The following is a 19,114-nucleotide window of genomic DNA, read 5'->3' on the forward strand; positions in this document are numbered from 1 at the left end:
ACTCTGACCACAATGTTTCCTCAGACTCTGCTTACTTCCTGTGCGAGCAACATCTAATCTACATGGGAAAAAAAAAATTGTTTTCTATTTGTAACTTATGATTTTATATATTGAAACTACGCTCCACCTATTGGTGCCCCAAGGAACTAGCAATGCATTCTTTGACTTTTCTTTCTAATGATCCTGTACTAAGATTTAACTACTAGGCATTACTCGTATCTCATCTCTATTTATTAAGTCCTGTAGGATGAGTGAAGACTGCAAATCCAATTCCTGATCTACCGCCTCTATTCCAGTTTAGTACTTCTACTGCAACTGACCTCTGGCCAGAAAAAGGAGCACCAACTTCTCCAATGAGGATTTTCTTTTGTCCAAATGATGTCATTAATTTAGACCTGCTTGGTTATGCTCTTAAATATTCTGCTGTATTAAATATTTTTGCAGGCTCATCTTTTCCAGAACTTACATGGCACTTTACGTATGAGCTCTCTATTACAACAGACAGCGACCGTGATTTCAGAAGATACTTCCATCACCTGGACTAGTTATGAGTTTTAAATCTCTGCACATTAGTCTTCTGCTTTGACCATGACTGTTTCCTAAGCTACCCTTCTTTCTGAATCATCTAGCTCGTAAGTCCTGCTGGCCTCCTGCAACTGAGGGCTCAACCCTTGGTGAATGGTAGTCATCGTAGGTGAAGATTCCATATCTATTGGCGATAAATTGCGACGCATTGCCCTCCATACATCAATAAATGAACATTTACCATCATCTCTTTTGTTCCACATACTTAACCATTGTTATTTGATCATGTCTTTGTAAAGATTACCAATCTGTCTTGCACGTTATGCAAGCCAGAAGTGGGGATATATTATGCAAATCCCAATTCCTAGTATTAAGAGGGTTGCAGTTGAAGCTCTGATCCCTACCAATCAGGAGATATAATTTCATATATACTATTGCTATTTATGTAAATTGGCTTTTCATTATTGAACCCTTCCGGTGTTTACTCAGCCGCAGAACCAGATGTTACGAGCCTAACCATCTCAAGACCGGCAACTTCCTTCAGCAAGCCAGCCTGAAAACCCAGCCCTGTTAGATCTTCCAGATCTCCGTCCAGATTCTTCAGCGCTTCCACCGCCTCAACCATGATCGATGAAAGAGAATTTAGAACTGATACTTAATTTGAGAATTACTGTTGCTGTTTATGGACATTATAGATTCATATTATGTTTTATTTTCAATTTAGCAGTAATCCTGTCTAGATAGTGAAAAGGTTTTATTTCCTTTATTGTTCTAAATGTTTTTCCAAGAGTTTCCCCGTTATTTCTGTTTATGTAATTTAAATTGAAGTCGATATTGCTCAGATACAAGGGTAACATCAAACCCTAATACTGGCTCTGATATCATAATGTAGGTGTAAACCCTGTTAGTATCAACCTGTTATGCAATTGTTTAACTTTGGTGTAGGCTTACTTGAGCTGCATGTCTTTCTGTAGGTTTGACTAAGCTCCAAGAGGGGTAACGGATATATACAATGCTTCCCATACTTCCAGGTCATTATGCATATGTCAAGATCCATGCATGACCTTGGTTAATATAAATTTTCCTAGGATTGACCATTTTTGCTGTATGAGGCAACCTCATACTTGCTATCCACTTATTAGTGCTCATGATTGGATGCCAATGATGAGTACTAGTAAGGTCCAGGAATCCCGACCTGTTTAAGGATTCTGAATACCTACAACCTTAAACAGCCTATTAGTATGATCCACCTGAAATTGCTATTACCCGCATACCTATATTTCATGGGATTTTGTAAATGAGCTCATGGATTAGTCCCATTCATAAAAACATTTCTCGCTACAGGTTTGAGTAAGTCTCAACCGAAAACTAAACAAATTGTACCAGTTGATCTTAAGACTCAGATAATTTGATGGCCTCATAGAATACCTTCTGGAACGGATGGTACCAAGGTACGTTAACCCTGGTGTCACCCTATGGGATAGGGTGAAGAGGGGAATGTTAATATATGGCCTGGCTTTAAGGCTACCACTGGAATAGTGATGGCCAAAGCTATGCAGCCTAAAACAACTGAAAAAGTACTGAGTAGGCCAAACAACAAGTAAATGATTTAATATTTGAGAATCTGCAAAAAGCAGGTCTGAACAATGAGTCCTGCCACAAATTGGTACAATTTTTAAATCAAATACAGCACCTGTAATGAAAGAATGATGGATCAGATGAATAAAATGGGGCTTATAGTTTTTGTATAAGATGATGCAGAGTTCATAAGATGGTGTGAAAAGTATTGCAACAGGGAGATGTGAAACTGTTATCTCAAACCGCACGATGAGAAAAAACAAAACAACTTGTTCCCAAAACATGCTGATAAGACGCGTGGGAAAGTATGATCTCAGAAAGTGAGAAAGATTAGGAGCAAGGTTTCTCACCATTCACTTCTATGGAGAGGTTTGTGTATAAAAGAGGGGAGATTTTGCCTTAGTTTAGGAGTCCTCCCCAACGCTTCTCTCAGACGGCAGGGCGCTGTGCAGATTAACCCAGAATCTGTCTGATGTCTGTATTTGTATCAACTTGAAGACTTGTCTTTGGGTAAGAAATAAAATGTAACTATCTATCTAAACCTATCTCTGTCTCTATTTGTATTGATTCCATCTTCTCATTACCTAACATTTAGCCTACAAGGTAGATCACATACAAGTGACACTCAGTGTTGGACAGAAAGCAGTAGTTATGGGAATTAGTTTTCAATTACAGCTCCTAATGCCACCCCCTTATGATTGGGTGACAATGGAGATTAGAGAAACTATACCGAACCCGATATATGAAATAAGTACCTTTAGTCCCCCGTGGGAAAGAGTCAGAAAGAGGTCTATAAGGGGGGGGATTTAAACACTACTGTGGTAAATTGAGGCCTTGGCACGCATCAAAAACACATGTGATGCCAGAGCAGGCCCCCTTTGCCACAGTTTCGTAAAAGGACCCTTTAGTATCCTATTCACACCACATTTTCAGTACACCTCAGGAGGTCCTAGGAAATCCTGGCACGGCTATTTTTTGTTTTCATGGATCTATCTATATCTATCTATCAAACATATAAATGGCAAGTGACCGACTCACCTGCAAAAGCGCAGTACGGACTTCCCTCTCTGTCCTGCCCTCGCATCAAGACGTCAGAGGGCAGAACAGAGAGGGAAACGGAGTCGGACTGTCGGACGCCGCCGCTGCCGCCTGGAAACGAACATCGTGCGAACCAACCTCCACCCCCCATCCCCGCCGCCGCTCCCGCCCCCCTCCATATCGGGCCCCCTGCACTGACCTCACAGCGCCTCTCACCTCCGTGTGGAAGCGCTGCAGGCACGGAGGGGGGAGGGATCGGCGGCGAGGAGGGTAGCTGGACATGGGGGGAGGGCAGGGGGGAGAGGGCATGGTTGCTGGACATGGGGGGAGGGGGGAGGCCAAGGGAAAGAGGAGGGTTGCTGGATATGGAGGGGAGGATCGGTGGATGGGGTGAGGCCAGGGGAGAGAGGAGGGCTGCAATACTCGCCCGTTTTTACGGGCTTAACGGCTAGTCTATATATAAAACACATGCGTGGATGCATGCACATCCCAGAATGCAGGCTCCATTAGTTCTGCTTCTTGTTTCTAGATACAATATATTTTCAGCTTCCAAAAAAATATATATAAATGGACATGAACTGTTTTGCAGGAGGAAAACAAGGTGGGATTAGCTGGCATGTGATTTTGTTAATGTGACTAACACACTCATCCACACACCGCACAGAGCTCATCAGGAGAAAATAGGAGAGCGATTCAGCTCCAAGAAATTTTACTGGCCTAACCATCTGCCCATGTGCTGCCAAAGGAGTTCTATAAATAAAGGGGTAAAAGCAGACATGTCTACCGGTGCAATGGACTAGTAGAAGTGTCAGATTTTAAAGATAAAATAAAATGAATATGAGTGAAATGCTTTAAAAAATTCAGCTCAGCTGTGGAACCACAATACTTTGGAAAGGACAAAAAAAATATATCAACAGGGAAGAACTGTAAGTGCAGCCATGCCACAAGCAACTTTTGAGAACTAGAGGTGCACACAAAGAACTTGTGATACTTTTGCCCTGAAGGAGCTAAATTTTAAGCAGCAGATAAAGTCCCACAGTGTATTTTGCCCATGTTTGCTTGTGTCATTTACTTATTTTCCTCTCTAAGAGGTACAGGAAACAAAAAACCCTCTAGCAAAAAGACACTCTGTTTCACAATTGTGCAAAGGAAACAGACCTGTACACTTTTCAGAGAATATTTTCATAAAGTGCTGAATCTCAACACAGCTGCTTTTCAACACAGGAAACATTTATCTACATCGAGGGAAAGGCTAGGAAGAACATTTTTTTAAAAATACAAAAACATAGACATGGACTCTTTGGGACTAATTTCATAAAACATTTTAAACACATGTAAAGGGTTTTTTTTTTAACACATGGAAAATTTCTCTTCTTGCACACATACAAACTTGGCACACCAAAACATGCATCTACTTCACACAATCTGTGAATTGCATTGGTGTTCCCAGGAGCATTGTTTAGGGCAGGGGGTGCTGTGCAGTATGTGCATATTTTATAAAATCTTTAGAGTAACAAGCACTAAACAATAGTGGCAGATATATAAATATTCACAGCATAGGAGGAGGAATGGATGACGAACCTAGCGCTTAAACCATCAGATTGAGAACTGGGGGAGCCAGGGTTCACATCCCACTGACACTCCATTGATCTTGGGCAAGTCTTTTAACCCTATATTGGGGACAGAGAAGTATCCACCACAGTTAAATGAAACTCACTGTGAGCCAGCAAAAAAAGAAGGGGAGAGGGAATGGACATGAGCTAAATTGAAAAGCAAAAGTCCCAGCATGCAATGGGGGTAAAACGAAAACTGAATCAGTCCATGCTGCAATCTGGAGTTAGCTGGCATGCCAACTCTGATGCCTGACTGTACTCTCCCCAGCTCAGCCCTGATCCTGCTTTTATCCCACGTTTGATTTGTGAAATCCCTGTTCTCCGAGGACAAGCAGGCTGCTTGTTCTCACTGATGGGTGACGTCCACGGCAGCCCCTCCAATCGGAAACTTCACTAGCAAAGGCCTTTGCTAGTCCTCGCGCGCCCATGCGCACCGCGCATGCGCGGCCGTCTTCCCGCCCGAACCGGCTCGTGTTCGTCAGTCTTCTTTTGTCCGCGCTCGGTACGGTCGTGTTTGCGCCGTTCGCGCCCCTTAAGTTGACCCTCGCGCGTCTTTTTGACTTTTCGCTAGTTAAAAAAAAAAAAAAAAAAAAAAAGAGGATTTCGGAGAAGGACCTTTTGGTCTTTTTTCCTTTCCCCGTATTTCTAGTTTTTGGCCCCGTTAAGTTTTCTTTCGTTTTCGGGGTAGGCCCCTTTGAGGCCTCGGGTCGAGTTTTTTCTCCCCATCTTTTTGGTGCCTTACCGCAATTACGAGTTTTGATTTCGCCGGCATGATTTTTCCGCCCATGTCATCGAAGTCTCCCAGCGGCTTCAAGAAGTGCACCCAGTGCGCCCGGGTAATCTCGCTCACTGATAGGCACGCATCGTGTCTTCAGTGTCTGGGGGCTCGGCACCGCCCGCAGGCCTGCAGTCTTTGCGCCCTTTTACAGAAAAGGACTCAGGTAGCGAGATTGGCCCAGTGGAACATTTTGTTCTCGGGCTCTTCGTCGGCATCGGCATCGGGAGTATCGAGTGCGTCGACGTCGACAGCGTCAAGACCTCCGCCCTCGGCCGCGACGGTATCAATTGCATCGAGGCATCGACCCTCTGCATCGTCGGGGCCGAGACATCGGAAGGCTGCGTCGGCGTAGGGACCTCCACTACTGCTGATGTCGTCGGACGGTGGTGCTTCATCTGGAGTGCAGGTGAGGGCTGTCCATTCCCCTGCTGGTGGCGGTGAGCCTTCGGGTGGGTCTCCCCCTACCCTGAGGGCTCCTGCGGTACAGCCCCCCCCCCCCCCCCCCGAGACCGACCTTCTTCGGCCTCGGCCCCGAGGAAGCGACGGTTGGATTCTACGTCCTCCTCGTCGGTACCGGAAAGCTCCGGTGACATGCTTCGTTTGAAAAAGTCAAAGAAGCATCGACACCAGTCTCCTTCCCACGTTGGTACCGAGAGCTCTGGGTCGCCGAGGGAGTCGGCACCCAGTAGGCATCGGCACCGGGAGGACCGCTCACCCTCTGTTCAGGAGGTGTCGACGCGCTCCACCTTGGACAGCCCGGAACAGCCTCCACGCCCGGAACAGATTCTGACTTCGACTCCTGCATCGGCTTCCATGTCTTTCTCCACAGCCGCCCTGCACGAGAGTCTCCGGGCCGTTCTCCCAGAGATCCTGGGAGAGCTGTTGCGCCCTTCCCCTCCGGTACCGGGGGTGCTTGCGCCACCGGTACCGTCGAGTGAGGCGCCGGCTGGCCCCTTGCCCGGGGTGAGGTCTCCGACAACTGCGGTAGCCTCCCAGGAAGGCTCCCCGACGACGTCGGCGGAGGGAGCTTCGCCGGTGCGGGCGAGGGAGTCTACCTCTCGACGCTCCCACCGTGGCCGTGGTTCCACGGAGTTGAACCGGGCACGGCTTCAGACACAGGTTCGTGAACTTGTGTCTGATACCGATGGTGAGGCCTTGTGGGAGGAGGAGGAGGACATCAGATATTTCTCTGACGAGGAGTCTGATGGCCTTCCTTCTGATCCCACTCCCTCCCCTGAAAGGCAGCTTTCTCCTCCCGAGAGTCTGTCTTTCGCGGCCTTTGTCCGGGAGATGTCTATGGCCATCCCCTTCCTGGTGGTTGTGGAGGACGAGCCCAGGGCTGAAATGTTTGAGCTCCTGGATTATCCTTCTCCACCTAAGGAAGCGTCCACAGTACCCATGCATCATGTCCTAAAAAAGACATTGCTGGCGAACTGGACCAAGCCTTTAAGTAATCCCCACATTCCCAAGAAGATCGAGTCCCAGTACCGGATCCATGGGGACCCAGAGCTGATGCGCACTCAGTTGCCTCAAGACTCTGGAGTTGTGGATTTGGCCCTAAAGAAGGCTAAGAGTTCTAGGGAGCATGCTTCGGCGCCCCCGGGCAAAGACTCTAGAACCTTAGACTCCTTTGGGAGGAAGGCCTACCATTCCTCTATGCTCGTGGCCAAAATTCAGTCTTACCAGCTCTACACGAGCATACACATGCGGAACAATGTGCGGCAGTTGGCGGGCTTGGTGGACAAGCTCCCTCCTGAGCAAGCCAAGCCATTTCAGGAGGTGGTCAGGCAGCTGAAGGCGTGCAGAAAATTCCTGGCCAGAGGGGTGTATGACACCTTTGATGTTGCGTCCAGGGCCGCTGCTCAAGGTGTGGTGATGCGCAGACTCTCATGGCTGCGTGCCTCCGACCTGGAGAATAGGATCCAGCAGCGGATTGCGGACTCGCCTTGCCATGCGGATAATATTTTTGGAGAGAAGGTTGAACAGGTGGTAGAGCAGCTCCACCAGCGGGATACCGCTTTCGACAAGTTCTCCCGCCGGCAGCCTTCAGCTTCTACCTCCACAGGTAGACGTTTTTATGTGGGAAGGAAGACTGTTCCCTACTCTTCTGGCAAGCGTAGGTACAATCCTCCCTCTCGCCAGCCTGCGGTCCAGGCTAAGCCCCAGCGCGCTCGCTCTCGTCAGCAGCATGCGCCTCAGCAAGGCCCCTCGGCTCCCCAGCAAAAGCAAGGGACGAGCGTTTGACTGGCTCCAGCAGAGCATAGCCGACATCAAGGTGTCAGTGCCGGGCGATCTGCCGGTCGGGGGGAGGTTGAAAGTTTTTCACCAAAGGTGGCCTCTCATAACCTCCGACCAGTGGGTTCTCCAAATAGTCCGGCAAGGATACACTCTCAATTTGGTTTCCAAACCTCCAAATTGCCCACCGGGAGCTCAATCCTACAGCTTCCAGCACAAGCAGGTACTTGCAGAGGAACTCTCCGCCCTTCTCAGCGCCAATGCGGTCGAGCCCGTGCCATCCGGGCAAGAAGGGCTGGGATTCTATTCCAGGTACTTCCTTGTGGAAAAGAAAACAGGGGGGATGCGTCCCATCCTAGACCTAAGGGCCCTGAACAAATATCTGGTAAAGGAAAAGTTCAGGATGCTTTCCCTGGGCACCCTTCTTCCCATGATTCAGGAAAATGACTGGCTATGCTCTCTGGACTTGAATGACGCCTACACGCACATCCCGATACTGCCAGCTCACAGACAGTATCTGCGATTTCAGCTGGGCACACGTCACTTCCAGTACTGTGTGCTACCCTTTGGGCTCGCCTCTGCGCCCAGAGTGTTCACGAAGTGCCTGGCTGTAGTAGCAGCGGCGCTTCGCAGGCTGGGGGTGCATGTGTTCCCTTATCTCGACGATTGGCTGGTGAAGAACACATCCGAGGCAGGAGCTCTACAGTCCATGCAGATGACTATTCGCCTCCTGGAGCTACTGGGGTTTGTGATAAATTATCCAAAGTCCCATCTTCTCCCAGTACAGAGACTCGAATTCATAGGAGCTCTGCTGAATTCTCGGACGGCTCGTGCCTATCTCCCAGAGACGAGAGCCAACAACTTGTTGTCCCTCGTCTCGCGGGTGCGAGCGTCCCAGCAGATCACAGCTCGGCAGATGTTGAGATTGCTGGGCCACATGGCCTCCACAGTTCATGTGACTCCCATGGCCCGCCTTCACATGTGATCTGCTCAATGGACCCTAGCTTCCCAGCGGTTTCAGGCTGCTGGGGATCTAGAAGACGTGATCCACCTGTCCACGAGTTTTCTCAAATCCCTGTATTGGTGGACGATTTGGTCCAATTTGACTCTGGGACGTCCTTTCCAAATTCCTCAGCCACAAAAAGTGCTGACTACGGATGCGTCTCTCCTGGGGTGGGGAGCTCATGTCGATGGGCTTCACACCCAGGGAAGCTGGTCCCTCCAGGAATGTGATCTGCAGATCAATCTCCTGGAGTTACGAGCGGTCTGGAACGCTCTGAAGGCTTTCAGAGATCGGCTGTCCCACCAAATTATCCAAATTCAGACAGACAACCAGGTTGCCATGTATTACATCAACAAGCAGGGGGGCACCGGATCTCGCCCCCTGTGTCAGGAAGCCGTCAGCATGTGGCTCTGGGCTCGCCGTCACAGCATGGTGCTCCAAGCCACTTACCTGGCAGGCGTAAACAACAGTCTGGTCGACAGGTTGAGCAGGATTATGCAACCCCACCCACCATGCCCATCGCACCCACCTTCGCGTTGCTTTGCCAGCGGGGGACCCGGAACCCCGCCAGCACAAGTCCTGTGTGCTGACTACGGCGTCATCTTCGGCGTTGGTAGCCTGTGCAGGGCGGAGTTCTGTGCGTCTGACGTCCTGCACGTGCAGAAATTGTCCACCCGTTGGATTCCAGCTATGTGCTCTATGCACTCACTAAGCGGTTATCCAAGACTGTGCTTCACCATTGCTTAATCCAGCCTTTACAGCGTGTTTGGTGTTGGTTGTGGAAGTGAAAGAACATATCTTGGATCAGCACAGGTTGGTTATCTTTGCTAGGAAATGCACAGTTTCCGGCTGGCATGGATTATAACATTTTTAGGCAATGAAGAAATAAAGATATCACAACAAATCAAACACTTGGTTGATGAGGAGGGGATACCTTTGTCCTTTACCCAACTTAAAGAGGCCCATCAGTTATGGGATTGGGACTATTTTGCTTATCTCCAAGTAAGTCATTATATGCATTCCCTTCCCAATATATGTTGTCAGAAGATGAGGTGGAGCATATTGGAGACCTTTTTTCTATTGAGCACCTAGAGAGTTCATGCCTCTTTCCTGTATAAAGTTCTTAGCATGGATCGACCTTTGTTAGGTTTTCAGAAATGGGTGTATGGCTAGTCGCAGGACTTGGGTTTGAGGTTAAAGTGGAAAATTTTCAGAAATTATTGTTCAAACCCTGCCCCCCCAGCCCCAATGAGACTTACTAATGCAAATTCTGGTCTTTAGGGCCTACATTTCTCCCAGGCAGCTGTTCCATACAGGCATCGCCACTGACAATTTTTGTTTAAAATGTGGAGAGGATATGGCCACATGGGGTCATCTGTGGTCCGGTGCTGCATTTCAGCATTTTTTGGACTGGAGGTACAGACATATGTGGCAATTCCATGGGGGTGTGAAGACCAGACAGAGCTCAAGGGCAGATTGAAGAAACGTAAATACAGCTCCCCAAAATGATTTAATTCACCTACATTGCCACATACCATGAAGAAATTAATTTTCAGTAACCTCACATTTCAAACCGCAGGGGATGTCCACCACACCTACATGATATGCTTGATTTTGAGAAAGAGAGGCTCTAAGCTCTGTTCTAAAATGACACTCCTGCAACTCCGCACTGTGAACCAAGCAAGGACTCCCACAAATAGCAGCCAATATAATCGTAGTACGACCTGGTCTACCCAAGTCTTGCCCCCAGTGCTCTGCAACTCCGTGAAGGTCCAGAACTCGGTAACGGCAAATGATCTCCCTATGGAACAAAAAAATTGAGATTTGACCCAAAACATCTCCTTCTAAAAATTCCCTAAATTGAACCCCAAATGTCAGGGATAAACTCCAGGCTAACAGAGATACCAGATAATGGGACAACTGAAAATATGCAAAAGTAGCTGCAGAAATTCCTTATAAGAAAGGTCTCGCCTTCTTTAACTAGGTGTTCCAATAAGGAAACACCTTGCTCCCCAGCTTCCGGAACACCGCATTGTCTCTACCTGACAAACTCTGTATTACCCCCTCCCCCCCCCCACACACAAAGACACTACAAGAAGGGTCCTGCTTCCACAACAGAAGCAAGTCTCTCCATAATAACCAGAGAGGACCTGAACTGGTAGTTCAGATGTCAAGAATGAAAATAGTCCCTTCTCCAGGGCTACATCCATGGAGGTGATGCAAACTGTAGGGGCTAAGAAGTACGTCCAATCCTGAAAATGGCGGAGCAGACAAGCTTGATGATACCGCTTTAAATTCGGGATTCCCAGTCCCACCACATGGATATTACTATATTTGACCACATTGGCTGTAAGGCTATTCCATTAAGTTGTAGATCACAGCAAGCATCTACCTTGATGCAATGGTAGAATTAATGTATGTTATGATGGTGATGGAGAGATATAGAGTGGGAAGAGCTCAACCACAAACATGGCAGAAATTCCAACAGATATGGGAACATATTGCTTCAGTGTCGCAAAGAGCACTTAGCTGGCTTCTAAATTTTTGATAAGACGTTCTGCAATAGGATTCCTTTGGTTTATGCGGAATATAGACGACTGCGGACATGTTAAGGTCCTGGCTCTGTGGTACTAACAGTGGCAGAGCTGAGGTCTTATTGTTAATTGGGTTGGACTGGAAAAGGAGTGGAGGAGGAGGGGGGATTAAAAAATACTGTTCTTGTTCATGTTGCTTACACCCTATGTTGTTGATTAATGACATTGTAATGTAGAATACTATGACTTACTCTGACACCCTGGGCAGGGTTATGGGGTACCTGTGAATATTTTCTTATTAACCTGAGCCCTGGGACCTGTTGCTTCACAGGCCATGAACATTAGATGCAACATTCAGAACCAGTCTTGACTAGGCCTCTGGCTAGCACGCTGAGCAGTCTGTGACTGGTGGGCTGTCCCACCCAGTGGCGTACCAAGGGGGGGGGCAGTCCGCCCCGGGTGCACGCCGCTGGAGGGGGGGGGGGCCGCGGCGCGCGCCTGTCAGCTGAGTTCGCTGACTTCGCTAACTTGGCTGCAGCTCCCTCTGCCCCGGAACAGGTTACTTCCTGTTCCAGCCGGGGCAGAGGGAGCTGCAGCGAAGTTAGCAAAGTCAGCGAACTCAGCTGACAGGCGCGCGCCGCAGCACCCCCCCCCCCAGCGGCGTGCACCCGGGGGGGTGTCATTTCGCCAGGGGGGGGGAGCACATCGGCGATCCGCCCCGGGTGTCATGCCGGCTAGGATCGCCACTGGTCCCACCCCCAAACACAGTCTGTAAGTTCTCCGATTTTCTGAGACTCAGGTCTGTCCCGAGCCAGACCTCAGCACGGCTTTCAAGCCTTGACAAGAAAAAAAAGTTAGTTTACCTCAGCCAGGTCATAGCATTTAAACGTATTCAGTAAAAGTATAAATTTGGCTTCAGTTCTTCCTTCCCTGCACCTTCTTAACCTCAGCCTGGCCCATCTTTTCCCAGGCACCAGGGTTGCCAAATAAAAAAAAAAATTCCCACACAAAACAGCCCAAAACCCGCCCAAAAACCACACACACCCCACCCCCGCCGTCATCAACCCCGCCCCTTCCGTCATCACCCCACCCCCGCCGTCATCAACCCCGCCCCTCCCGTCATCACCCCGCCCCCGCCGTCATCAGCCCCACCCCTTCCGTCATCGCCCCCGCCCCTACCGCCATCACCCTGCCCACTACGTCACCAAACCCCACCCACTACGTCACAAACCCCACCTCTGTCGTCATTAGCCCCACCCCCGCCGGCCGAAAAAAACGCCCCAAAATCCGCACAAAAAAAAACCAAAACGAACCCAAAAAAACCGCAACCCGCCGCGGGCAAAAGTTTCCCGCGGCGGGTTGCGGAAAACCGCCCATCTGGCAACCGTGCCAGGCACTCCACTCCTCCCGGCTTACTTCCTCCCGGGGCGGGATCAGTGCTCTTAAGGTGGCCCAGGCTAGTTAGTGAGGGACTCTCCTTAAGGGTGAGGGGCAATGTTCTATAAATCCCCTCACACATACTTTGTATTTGAATATTTTTACTGCTGTAATTGATTATTGCTTATGTTTGACTTATACCGCCTTGAGTGAATTCCTTAAAAGAGGCAGTATATAAATCAATATTAAAACAGTTGCCAAAGGAATATGCCCAAGTAACTACTGGGGTCTTTTACTAAGGTGTGCTAGCATTTTTAGCTTACACTAGAAATCAGCTGGCACTAAATGCTGAGACGCCCATTATATCCCCGTTTAGTGCCAGCTGATTTCTAGTGCGAGCTAAAAATGCTAGCACACCTTAATAAAGACCTCCTTAATTAGCTAGATAAATTCCTTGGGCTGAAAATGTTAGGGGCTAACAGTTAGCGACATATGTATCTGACAGTAGTCACTAGTGGACATATGGTTTAGGAAGGGGGTGTCAGGATTTCATTGATCAGTTAATCTATACTCTAATCTATACCAAGTGTCATGTTCCCAGTTACAACCCAAAAAGGTTTGTATCTGTGCATCCTCCACAAAGGAACCAAAAAAAAGTTAAGAACCCCTGATCTAGGGCAAGCCAAAGCAGCTCAAGGCCAAGGAGGAATACAACCAGCAGAGAAACAAAATCAAGCATCTTTCTTTCCCCCAAATCAGTTTTATTACTGCTCACGAAGAAGCCTGGGTTTACTGCTGTACTAGGGGAAAAGTACCTAGCTATGGCAATAAAATCAAATGGTGAAAGAAAAAAAACCCCAAACACTGCAGGAAGCAGAACAGAAATACAAAACCAGATTTTTCTGTCAGAGTCTAAGCTGTTTACAGTCCCTACATCAAATGGCAGTGCAAAATCCTAACAGAAAAGATTAAAACCCTAATCTAAATCTCTCCTCCATCATGTCTGAAGAGACTCCGAATAACATCTCTCAGTGAATAGAAGTGTCATTTTTGCCTCAGGTCTGTATAAAACATCAGCTGGCATCACCTGGGAAATTCCCAATCTCAGATAGTAACACCATCTGAGAGATTTCCAAATGAGGAAGTGATTACATTCTTTCAATATATTTAAAAACAAGGATCTAGGCCCCAGGATTTCATCCATCTGTATAAGAGGAAGGGCAACAGAACCTGCTATAACCACTGTGCAATTTCTGTACTGCCTAGCCTTTGAAAAAGGTAGGCAAGAGCGATTCTGACAGAGAAACTTGTGAACAATGTTCTTCTAGAATCTCAGTGCAGATGAAGCTGTGGCCAAGGGATAGCAGATATGCTCTTCTTCAGCAGGAAGAGTCAGGAAAATACCCTGAGCAAAATCACGATCTACACACGGTCTTTACTGATCCACCAAAAACCTCTCTTACAATCAAGCACAACAGCCAATGGAAAATCCTCCATAAACTGGGCTGCCCAGAGAAGTTTGTTTTCATCATCTCCTTATGTCCCAGAAGGGATGCCAGTCAAGGTGCAGTTGTAATGAATCTTCTTCTTATTCCTCCTCCTCAGACTCAGATGACACACACCAAGGCTGCATATTAGCAGAAACACTCATTTTCTTTTCTGTTATGTTCCAGGATGCATTCTAAAACACGGATTGGGCTACTATGAGTAAACTTTCAGTCAAGCTCAAATGGAAGACTATTCAATCAGATACCTACAGGATCACTCACAGGTGATTGAATCAGTGTTCAGGAGTTGTTTGCAGGAGGTTGAGTACACATCACATACTTACCGAAGGAGATATAGATTAACGTAGGCTGGTTCACCCAGGCAGCTAGATGCTCTGGGCTCATCATCAGCTTGGAAAAAACCAAACCAAACCAACCCAACCTGAAGTCATGCTCCAGGCAGCTTCATCTAAGTCTCTACAGTTTTCATCAAGGCTGCTCAATTGAATGCAACAAATTCTGTTATCTCAGAAGCATTCTTGCTAATTCTGCCAACACTGCAGTAATATTATAGACTACATTGCCAAAGCAAGCTTTTTCTTTGGCAGACTCCATCATTGTCTATGGGATGACAGCGGGGTAAGATCTAAGGGAACCTTTTACTAAGCTGCGTAAGGCTCTATGCGTGCCCAACACACACCAAAATGGAGTTAATGCCCCGGCTACTGCGTGGCTCTTGTGCTAATTTAATTTTTGGCACGCAGCCGAAAACTATTTTCGCACGCACGTAGGTCATTACTGTCCAGTTACTGCATGAGACTTTACCGCTAGGTCAATGGTTGGCGGTAAGGTCGCAGACCCAAAATGGACGTGCGGCAATTTTGATTTTGCCGCAAGTCCATTTTCAGCAAAAAAAGGGGTTTTTTTACAGGCACACTAAAAAAAATGGATCGGCGCACGCCCAAAACCCACGCCTACACTACCGCAAGCTATTTTTCAGCAGACCTTAGTAAAAGGACCCCTAAGTATACCAAGCAGTAGTACTGTCCATACTGCTGTACAGGTACACAAACTTAAGACTGTGAGCCCTCTAGAGACAGAGAAAGTCTACATATAATGTGTACAGCACTGCGTACCTCTACTAGAACTATAGAAATGATTATTAGTAGTAGTAGTATCCCGCAGATGCCACAGGCACCTTGATCAATTCCACCAGTACGCCGCAAGATCAATCAGCAAATAGGATGGCAAGGCAGGTCACTAAGAAAGAGACCTTCTCAAAAGCTGCCAGTTTTCCAATATGGCAGGGTGAAAGATCAACTTCAATGGGTAGGCCATGACATAATGATGCAAGACACCAGAATTCCAAAATTTGCCCGCTATGACCAACTGAAAAATTAGTACAGATCAGGAGGCAGACCACACCTCAAGAATCAAGAACAAACCTGCAAGGTAGACCAACAGCTGGGAAGATGTACCCTGGACACGATCAACGCTGCTTTATAACTTGGCCTCTCAAAAGCCTAGAAATCAAATGAACAGAAGCAAAAAGAAAAAGATCAACAAAGGCCTAGCGTCCAAGTTCATCAACTGTGCAGTTTCATCTGCAAGACCTGTGGCCTCACCTATGGGTCAAGTATTTGTATTATATCATCACATTAATAAACACAAACTTAGTTGAAGGAAATTGCTGGTAACTAGTGATGGGCAGTTGTTTCAAACTAATGTTGCTGTGCTGCGTGCACATAGATTACACTTTTCTTAAAGAATGTATACTCTTTCCCGATAGTACACCCATGTGCAATGGTTTGTGAATGCACACTGGTCCATGCATGTGCATATCATCAGGAAAGAGAGTGTGCACTAAATGCAAATAGCACACACTCCTGACAACATTCATGTCCAAACAAACAAAATAAATATCTGGGTGCCCATCTCTACCGATAAACTTGAACCATAATTTATGGGAAACATCACCCCAAGGGTGGGGGGAGAATCTCCCTGTGAGTGTTATAATGAAGGATGGCCATTCAGACAGATCACTGGGGACTCTTCTGCTTCCTGTCATTCAGCTCTCAAAAGAACATGTCTGGATGGGTCACAAGACAGATGAAGGGAAAGATTTCTGCATCCCACCTCTGGTAAACTTCCCACCACCTCTCTCTCAAGCAATTTCTGAAGATTTCTAATTAAGGAAATAAACACAGGGGCAGTAGCTTCTGTACAAATATAAGAAACCCATACCACACTCATTGCAAAACTGCAACAGCGGCCAACTGCTTTAAGCGGATGCCATGTACAATCTTTCATAAAAGGTTTGAACAGTGACTACAAAAACAGGAAGAGGGGGAGGAATTGCCAACAGACACAATCAGATTTTCATTTTGTTAAAAAAAACAAGCAAGGAAAAAGGCTTGCAAAATTGGTTTGCTCATACAATTCAGAAACTGCAAATCTTTTGTCTCAGGGATTTGATTACTCACCTTTCCAAATACATACTCAAGGCAAGCTAGGTGCAACAGGTATTTCCCTGCCCAAGAAGGATTACAATCTAAGCCTGTGTCTAAGGTAACAAAGGGTGAAGTGGCTTGCCTGAGGTCACGAGGAGTGCCACTGGGTCCCTGGCTTCCATGGTTTTCAGCTGGCTGCCCTATGTGCTAGGCCTCTCCACCACACTGGTAATATTTCACCACAAAGTAAAAGAGCGGACATTTAAGCACTTCTACACCACCCCCACCAAAACTTAATTTTGCACCCTTGGACATCACAGCTGGTACCACACAGTTTTATAATGTAGAAATAAAAAGGCCAGAACTCCAAACATTAAACAGAGAACACTATATTTAGAATAATAATTTGGATATATATAGAGCCAACAGGATTCTGCCTGACTTTCATTTATAACAGCCTGGAAATAAACGCACAGGCACGACCTAGGCTACCAGAGCATTACTGGAGTGCAGGGGCATAGCAACGGGTGGGCCTGGATGGGCCCAGACCCAGTCACTTTCTCTCCAGGCCCACGCAGCCAACATCCTTTGGCGTACCAAGGGCGGGGCGGTCCGCCCCGGGTGTCAGCAGGTGGGGGTGGGGTGCTCCGCTGGTGCCGCAGTCCCTATCTGCCTACCAGCTCCGTCGATGGACAGACGACCCTCTTCTCCTGCCACCCAGCACCCAGCCTTAAAAAAAAAACTATGAAGCGCCTTGCGTCTGCTATAAAGGAAGCAAATCGCCTCGTCGCGTCGGCCTTTCCCTCACTGTGTCCCGCCCTTTGATGTAACTTCCTATTTCCATGAGGGCGGGACACAGTGAGGGAAGGGCCAACGCGATGAGGCGATTTGCTTCCTTTACAGAAGAGCAGACGCGGCGCTTCATAGTTTTTTTTTTAAGGCTGGGTGCCGTGTGGCAGGAGAAAAGGGTCGTCTGTCCGTCGATGGAGCTGGAACTGGGGTCTGAGAAGGGGGCAGGAGGGAGAATGGGTCTGGGGATGAAAAGGGGGGCCCTAATGCAAGGCATGTGGATGAAGGGAACTGTGGGCTGAAAAAGAGGGTAGGTGGGATAAGGGGGCTAGTACTGGAACTGGGGGCTGAAAAGGGGCAGGGGCTGAAACTGTGCGGACTGGGGGCTGAAAAGGGGACAAGGAGAAGTGGCTGGGGCTGAAGCTCGGGACTGGTGGGAGAAAAGTGCTGGGGTTGAAACTGGGGACTGAAAAGGGGACAGGGAGAAGTGGCTGGGGGCTGAAAAGGAGGGGCAGGTGGGAGATATGGGCTGGGGCTGGAACTAGGGGCAGCGAGAGGGAGCGCAGACCCTGGATGGATGGGAGAGGGAGGGCAAATGGTGGACTGAAGGGGCAGACAGAAAGGGCAGACAGTGGATGGAAGGGACGGCAGAGAGGGCAGACACTGGATGGCAGAGAGAGAGCAAAGACAGATGCTGGATGGAAGGAAGACGGTGAAAAGAAGATAAGGAAAGCAGAAACCAGAGACAACAAACTGTAAATAAAATATATATTTTTATTTTTTTGCTTTAGGATAAAGTAGTATTGTAGATGTGTTAATAAATGTTTATAAAAAGAACATGGAAATAAGGTAATCTTGTTATTGGACTAATTTTAATACATTTTGACTAACGTTCGGAGAACAAAACCCCCTTCCTCAGGTCAGGATAGGATACTGTAACAGCACTATACTATATTGACCTGAGGACGGAGGTTTTGGCCTCTGAAAGCTAAATGTATTAGTCCAATAAAATGGTGGTATTTTATTTTCTATATTTGTTTTATTTCTATTTGTTAATTTGTAAAGTGGTGATTGGTATTTGTTAGTTTTTTTTTTCAAATTCACATCTGCTGCCTTTATATTTTGCACAGTACTAGGGGACATTTTCTGTTTTTGTGGTGTTGCATTGTATGCAGAGTTTGGTATCTTGGGGATTAGGGATTAGGGTGTATCTGTGTTTGTGAAAAAGATATGGCTTTCAGTTGGCACTGACTGTGCAGGATCGAAGATCTGTACTATTCTGTCTGGTTTCGTTTTACAATAGGTGAATTGATGTTCTAGTGCTTACTGTAGTGTTTAAGATGCTTTCCTTTTCCTTGTGTGACTTGTAGAAATGACTGCTTATGGTATGCTAGAATTGCTCTATAGGTCCTGAGTGTTTTGTATTCTCGGTATGCCTTGTACTGGATTTTGGAGGGGGGTGTTAAAAAATGACCAGCCCCGGGTGTCAACTACCCTAGGTATGCCACTGCTTTGATCACTGTCACTGCCTTTTCTCCCATGGCTGATGCCAAACTATGGGGGAGGGAGAAGGGCAGGGTTGATGCCAGGCTACAGTTCCAGGCTGGAGATTTTGGGACAGTCCTGCATTTCTGACCACCCCATTGTTATGGGACTTGCAGCACTGATTTCCATGGGCAGAATCAGGCACTGCAAATCCCACACTGA

At 47.4% G+C, this 19,114-nt stretch overlaps 1 protein-coding gene across 2 annotated transcripts in view; it reads right to left on the reverse strand.

Annotated features, from left to right (window-relative positions):
- MGAT3 (mannosyl (beta-1,4-)-glycoprotein beta-1,4-N-acetylglucosaminyltransferase) overlaps window positions 1-19,114 on the reverse strand; it is a 226,168-nt gene that overhangs the window by 61,198 nt on the left and 145,856 nt on the right. Inside the window, exon 2 of one of the 2 annotated variants that reach the window (XM_030208424.1) lies at window positions 15,614-15,691. The exons of the other annotated variant lie outside the window; for it this stretch is intronic. The gene's annotated coding sequence lies outside the window, so the exon portion shown is untranslated. The remainder of the gene's footprint in view (window positions 1-15,613; window positions 15,692-19,114) is intronic. 2 annotated transcript variants of the gene reach the window in all.

Source organism: Microcaecilia unicolor, chromosome 1 (genome assembly GCF_901765095.1).
Source record: "Microcaecilia unicolor chromosome 1, aMicUni1.1, whole genome shotgun sequence".
Lineage (NCBI taxonomy): Eukaryota > Metazoa > Chordata > Amphibia > Gymnophiona > Siphonopidae > Microcaecilia > Microcaecilia unicolor.